Raw genomic sequence first — 7544 nt, 5'->3', positions numbered from 1 at the left:
CGGTCCACCAATTATTTCCTCACCTCGGCGGGCAGCCTCAAGGTGAAACGCTCGGTGTCCTCGCTCGGTCGGACTAGTGAGTGCCCGGTCGAGTGCGAGCGAGGAAACCTCCAGATCCTGTCTAAGCCACCTGTTCGTTTGCGATTATTGAAGCTGCCTTAACTCGGATACCCCATACTCGACTCCGTTTCAGCCCGTAATTTGAAAAAAACGCGAGAAAAATATCAAATGACGTCAAAAACGCGTCAAATTTTAGAGGGAGTTAGAAAAACGTGTGCTGAACAACTTTCAAGTTTTAACATTTTGCTAAAAACCCCTTGATTTTTCCCAGTAATTCAATTTATTAGGACCATTTGGACCGTTTTCTAACCCGATTTATCGGAAAAATTTAACTTAACTCGGATACCCCATACTCGTTGACATCTATGCCATCAAATATGATCTCATTGCTAGCGCCTCTAAATATGGTAAGCTTGTTAGTGTAGCCCTTCTCTTTTCCATTGAATCATTTAAAAAGCTATTGAAAGTTTTCTGATATTTTAAAAGCAGTATATTAGTGTAATGATTGTAACTGCTCAACCGAGCGATGCATGTAGCTGGTTCTACCTAACCCTTCTTTGGGTCTAAATCTAATGAAAGATTATACCGTCAGCAAGGCATTTTGAATGTGACTCTAATAATCATTTTCAGGAAGCAATGACCACTTATATCACTCTGCAGGTTTTTTGAGTCCGCTAATGACTTACTGTGGTAATGGAGGACCTCCATATAACTACAATATCAGGGTCACCTGTGGTACACCTGGCTGTGAGGCCTGCAGTAATGGATCTCAATACATCAGTTGGGATGGCATTCACCACACAGAAGCTGCTAACTCCATCATAGCCTCGAAAATATTGTCCACAGCTTATTCAACACCACGGACTCCATTGAATTTTTTTTGCCGAAGATGATATGTTCAGGTGAAGCACATTTGAGTGCACACCACACATCCACGTGCTTTATTGTAGCAATTTTTCATCTTATAGCTATGAGAAGATGGTAACCTCGCATTGCCTGTAACAACAGTTAATGGAGGAATTAGGATGATCGCATCGCCGATCAGTGATTAGACAGATTTAGTTCCTTGCTGAAGCTAAACCGGGTGGCAAAGCATCTGTCAAGTGGCGAACTGGAAATAATTGGAGCATGGGAGAGCGTATGGATGGTCAAGATTCGGAACATGTCATTTGAGAGTCTGCTGCTATTCTCCTGCAGAGGGTTCTTATGTTGTGCTCGTCTATGTTTCTTGCTGTCTTAGAAATGGCTCTTCTCCAGTGAAGTAGTGGGAATGTATTGTTGTTTACCATATGATGGAATAAAAATGTAATCAGCTTCGTGTTTGTTTAGTGGCACACATACATTAATTTTAGAGGAAGCTGCATGCCTCGACATCACGAAGTGTCACTTATCATATTAGCGAATTGCGATTTAGCTCCCCAAAAAGTACGAGATCTCACGTTCAATATCTGTTGGCATGATCTCTTTCGAGACTTGTGTCGTAGGGAATACAAAGGACATTACAAAGTGTTGTAATTTTCGTACGTTGTTCATTTGAGCGTCATAATTTTTTTTTTCCAATCAATGAGGGCCATAACTTCTAAAATAAAGACATTCACTTGAATGTCCGTTCATTTGAGAATCATGACTTTCAATTATTCATTTGAGTTTAATGAATTCTAAAAAAAGCAAGTGTCATGACACGTTGAATGTCCGACATTATGGTGAACGTTTCTTAAAAAGTTGTCACGTGGGTGAATTTTTAGAAGTTATGCCATTATGGTGATCGAAATTTTTTTTATGGTATTTAGTTTGTGCATGTGAAAATCATGACAATTAAACTCTATTTGTTTCGTGAAAAATGAACAATATAGAAAATATTTTCTTAAAAATAATCGTTTATATCGCTTAAAATAATTAGTCAATGTAAAATGCTTTCATTACCGACAACAATTTATATCTAAATATATTACTGGATAATGCAAGTAATTTTGTAAATTTATTTTGACTTTGTTTATTTCGCGGAAAATGATCGATTAGAAATTTTTTTTTGTAAAAATAATTATTTACATTGGTTGAAGTTATTAGTCGATAAAAATATTTTTATTATTGATAACAATTTATATTTAAACATTTGAGTTGGGGATTCATATGCGGACGAACGGTCCTTCTGAACTCATGCAGCGATCTCCGGCACTTCCCCCGTCTCTCGGGTGTAGGACAAATTGATAGTGCGCGGAGGGTGTTCGACCAAATGCTTCAGAAGCCTGTTGCATCATGGAATAGCAGGCCCCATCAATTAACTATTTCGGACCGATGCTTAGGTAAGAGGAAAAACCACGCATCAGCTGAAAGAGAGAGGAGAAAGGGTTCAACTTTTACAGTCTTGGAACTTCGTCTTGCAGATTCATGTGCGGACGAAGTTCGTAATGGTCCCGCGTCGTGCTTTCTGTACTCATGCGGCGATCTCCGGTACTACCCACATCGCCCACCTCGTGCGTCTAGGACACATTGATAATGCGCGGAGGGTGTTCGACCAAATGCTTCACAAGCCTGTTGCGTCATGGAACGCGGTCATTGCCGGGTATTTCCAGAACAGCAGGCCCCATGAAGCGCGGAAGCTGTTTGATAGGATGCCTGAGAGGAACACGGTCTCGTGGAATGGGTTGGTTTCTGGTTATGTGAGGAATGGGATGATCGATGAAGCCAGAAAGGCATTTGATGTAATGCCCGAGCGCAATGTTGTCTCGTGGACGGCAATGGTGAGGGGGTATGTGCAGGAGGGGATGATATCCGCTGCAGAATTGCTTTTTTGGCAAATGCCTGAGAAGAATGTTGTATCATGGATTGTGATGTTGGGGGGCTTGATTCAAGATGGTAGGATTGATGAGGCCCGTCGGCTCTTTGATATGATGCCTGTCAAGGATGTCGTTGCTAGGACTAATATGATTGGAGGGTACTGTCAGGGAGGACGACTCAATGAAGCAAGGGAATTTGATCTGCTGGACGGCCATGATCACTGGGTATGCACAGAATAATCGGGTGGACATTGCTAGGAAGCTTTTTGAAGTGATGCCAGAAAAGAATGAGGTGTCCTGGACAGTAATGCTGATGGGCTATACCCAGTGTGGGCGGATAGAGGAGGCCTCAGAAATTTTCGATGCGATGCCAGTGAAGTCAGTTGTTGCCTGTAATGCAATGATCCTTGGATTTGGCCAGATTGGGGAGGTAGTTAAAGCAAGGCAGGTATTTGATATGATGAGAGAGAAGGATGATGGAACATGGAGTGCAATGATCAAGGTTTACGAGAGGCAAGGGTTAGAGTTGGAAGCGTTGGACTTGTTTGCTATGATGCAGAGAGAGGGGGTCAGACCTAGCTTTCCTTCCTTGATTAGTATCCTATCTGTTTGTGCCAGCTTGGCATGTCTTGATCAAGGCAGACAGGTTCATGCCCAGTTGATAAGGTCCCACTTTGACTTTGATGTGTATGTTACCTCAGTTCTCATCACAATGTATATTAAGTGTGGAAACCTTGTAAGAGCAAAACTGTTGTTTGATCGGTTTGGTGTTAAGGATGTGGTCATGTGGAATTCTATCATTACAGGTTATGCACAGCATGGTTTAGGAGTAGAGGCTTTGAAAGTATTTCAAGAGATGTGCTCTTCAATGACTCCACCAGATGCAGTTACCTTTGTGGGAGTTCTCTCAGCATGTAGCTACACGGGGAAGGTAGATGAAGGGCTAGAGATTTTTTTTCAATGAAGAGCAAATATCTAGTGGAGCCGCAGACTGAACATTATGCTTGCTTGGTTGATTTGCTTGGCCGGGCTGGCAGGTTAAATGAGGCCATGAATCTAATACGGGGGATGCCAATGGAAGCTGACGCTGTAGTTTGGGGTGCTTTGCTAGGTGCATGCAGGACATATATGAACTTAGATTGGCAGAAGTTGCAGCGAAGAAACTTTTAGAACTGGAGCCTGAGAATGCTGGACCCTACATCTTGTTATCAAATCTTTATGCATCAAAAGGTAAGTGGACTGATGTTGCAGATTTAAGGAGAAAAATGAGGTCGAGGAGTGTAAGCAAGTCACCTGGCTGTAGCTGGATTGAAGTAGAAAAGAAAGTACACGTGTTTACTGGAGGCGACTCTAGGAGCCATCCCGAACATGTTGATATCTTGAGAATGCTGGAGAAATTGGGTGTGTTGTTGAGACAAGCAGGTTATTCTCCAGATGGTAGCTTTGTGCTTCATGACATCGATGAGGAAGAAAAAGTGCATAGCTTAAGATATCACAGTGAAACACTTGCTGTAGCTTTTGGGCTTTTGAAGATACCTGAAGGCATGCCTATCCGAGTAATGAAGAATCTTCGAGTTTGTGGTGACTGTCATTCTGCAATCAAATTAATTGCAGAAGTCACCGGAAGAGAGATAATCTTGCGAGATGCTAACAGATTTCACCATTTCAAGGATGGCTCATGTTCGTGCAAGGACTATTGGTGATGACTCTTAATGTTGACGCTACTAGGAGAGAATCGTACCCAAGCTAAAGTCTTCTACGTATCCTGGCTCGTTCAACTGAAGATGAGATGAGGCAATCCATCTTTGCTCTAAAATTTGAGCATGCTAGGTGCCAACTTCTAGGTATGTGTGTCTATACCCTATTGGCAGAATCATAAGACTTAGATGGATACAGAATTGAACTTTATTTATGGACTCTCTAAAAAAGATTATTGGAATATAAATTGATTGACCTATACCTACTTCTTTTTTCACACAAAGTCTGAGGCAGGTTTTGTGATTGGGGAATCTTGCCTAATGTGCACAAATTCTTTTATTTCAAATCTTACCTAGAAATGCACGAATCAATGCATAATTATGCTTAATGATACATATTTAATGGAAATTATACCATCTATATATCCTCGGTTCATTGCGAACTGCTTCCTTGCAGTGACTTGAAAAATTTGAAGATGAATTGGCTAGATGCAAGGATTGATTGGAGAACTATACTGGCCTCAACCAACAGACGGAAAAAGGCGAACAGTCGTGGAATCAAGGTCTCAGGTGTCTAAGCTTTAAGCAAACAAACTTTATCGCCAGCAAAGGGTATCCAAATTGGGGAAGCTAGAGTTTGCACTGTCTGCTCCGGTTCTACTTTGGCATGGTAGTTTTGCCCCAGATACTAACATGACACCTCCCACATCTTTCTAGACTTTTAAGTGTTACTACTCTCATGTTGTTACTTGTTGATGAACCGCTGCCGGGGTGTTATGGAAGTATCAGTTGCAACAATCTTCGAAATATCAGAGTAGCCAGTCAAAAGTTGGTTGGTTTGCCACATGGAATCTTGGAGAGTAGGTGGTGTTCTTGCTGTATCATTTGGTATTATGCGTTTGTTCTAACATATGCAACCGATCAACTTCATTCCTTTTCCCTTTTCAATAAAATTGACTTTCCTCCTTTTCTAGGTGATGCTTCTGATTCGAGCTTGATGTTCTTGGAAGATGCCGGATCCTCTGCTGCTGCAGTGAGTGGACTCTGTCCTTACTGATCTTTGTTTCAGGCTCGCCTTGGAGTGATCAAAGTGCTGAAGAATTACCTACGTTGTCCGTTTCTTAATGTCAGAGATGTTGAGTTTTTTCTATTAGTTGGCTAGAACTTCTACCTTATTTGCTATAAAACTATTTGTGTAACACAAAGGTAATTTGGAGGCAATGCAAAACATTGGATGCATAACATAATTTCAGTAGGCGCAACTTCATGATCGACCTTAATCTAGGATTTTTTTTAATGCGTGGTCGATGGTTAATTTCAGAACCACAGGTTAAAGAATTGTTCATTTCTTTTATTTTTTATCTCAGGATATCTGAGAAACAGACATGATGGATTCTGTTTGCTTTAGTGTGGCGAAACTTATCTCATTGTTCATAACGCCTAGTGTCGCGTGGTCATTCGTCTTTCATGTCGGATAGTTTATCGCATGGTCCTGAACACATGGGAGGATATTGCATAGACTCATTTCACGGACTGGGCTAATAATACCTTACGAACATAGTTGAATCCCCACAGGACTCCAAAAAACAAAGTAACGAGCTTCGCCTATTTCGCGCAAAGCGATTAGTCCTGTTTCACACCTTGGCGATGGAACGAGTCTGCATAATGATTTCTCCCTCCCTCTACAGAAGCCAATGTGTTTCCCACCACATTCAGAATTCAAAATATCTAAGTGGAACCCTCGTTCTTGGGTGTCGTTGTCCTCTTTAGGTGTGTCCCCTGACAGCGTTTGACATGAGCCAGCTAATATGCGTTTGGTTCTAAATATCACAGCAGCATCAATGGTGGTTGGCCCTTCTGATGTCATGGACGTTTAAGTCATTCTGACAGGTTGCTTGTGCATGGAGTTCACTGGGTGTTTCCCCACACCGCCACCCCCCCGGGGCCCTCTCCTTTCACGCGCATCTCTCCATTGCCATAATCATGAAGGAGATATTTTGATTCTTTGAAGGGTTTTCCACACTGTGCATGATTTGATAAAGCAATGGCGCGCACTCAACTAGACTTTTGCATGATGTGAATTGGGTAGGATTAGGAGGGAAGAGAAAGGGTTCTAAAAAAGCACAATCGTGTAGTGATGGAGCGGAACAGACAGGGAGAAATTGGTTGGTAAGGACTAGGAGAGATTAAAATGGTATTTAGTTAATTGTATGTACATTTTAAACTTCTACATACGGATATGAAAGGATTCATGTATTTACTTATCAAATTCTTCTTCCTCGCTTATACCCTTATTTTACACCTATTTATAAATTCATGAAAGATACATATGTCATAACGCATACTTAAATCCGACCGACAATATAAATTAATACATTCAAATTGTTTCTTTTCTTTTCTCGTATAATTGTCTAAGTTTCTTCTTTTTCTTCTGGCCTAAGTCCAAAAAAGCACAAATTTTATTTTGAGTGACAATTCTGACTCGAAAGTTTTTGTCTTATAAGAAATCACCAACTTTCACTTAAATCCCAAATTTGGCCCAAACAATTTGAAAATTTCACATCACGGGGACCAGATTTGGGACTAGAGTAAAAATCGGTATTTTTTTTTGACAAAAAAAGGTTCAGGTGCTTTTTTTTTTTTTTGGAATTAACAATTTTTTCCTTCCTAATCACTCCATCTAAACCGAGTACGAGTCTTTTCCACAAAAATCAGATGATGCAATATCTAGGAATGGTGGAGTCTAACCAGTCTTTTTGGGATGAATTCGGTTCAATACAATACACCTAAAAGGTTTCAAAAAATATTATGCTAACACGAATCATACTCAAAAGTATTTATTTTCTATTTTCATAAATAGAAGAAAAAACCTGCCTCAAAAGAAATTTTTCTTTTTTTTGCTAGAACAAAAGAGAATTGCATGAGCAGTAAAGAGCTGTTCGTGCTCTTTATAGTTCAAGGCTTAGAAACAAGCTAGAGACGTAGCCAATCGTCACATTTATACCTTGCA

General features: G+C 40.6%; 1 long non-coding RNA gene and 1 pseudogene across 1 annotated transcript; both read left to right on the top strand.

Moving 5' to 3' along the window:
• Positions 1-408: 408 nt before the first annotated feature.
• Positions 409-1171, top strand: LOC115682398 (uncharacterized). Its single transcript, XR_004005880.2, has 2 exons — positions 409-467; positions 721-1171. It is a non-coding gene; the product is annotated as an uncharacterized LOC115682398 (long non-coding RNA).
• A 1042-nt stretch (positions 1172-2213) lies between these two features.
• Positions 2214-5808, top strand: LOC115682390 (pentatricopeptide repeat-containing protein At1g56690, mitochondrial-like; annotated as a pseudogene).
• The last annotated feature ends 1736 nt before the right edge of the window (positions 5809-7544 follow it).

The sequence above is a fragment of the Syzygium oleosum genome, unplaced genomic scaffold (assembly GCF_021117445.2).
Source record: "Syzygium oleosum isolate NSW1041296 unplaced genomic scaffold, Sole_v2.1 Sole_v2.01, whole genome shotgun sequence".
Taxonomy (NCBI): Eukaryota; Viridiplantae; Streptophyta; class Magnoliopsida; order Myrtales; family Myrtaceae; genus Syzygium; species Syzygium oleosum.
This window is presented reverse-complemented; position numbering and strand designations above follow the sequence as displayed.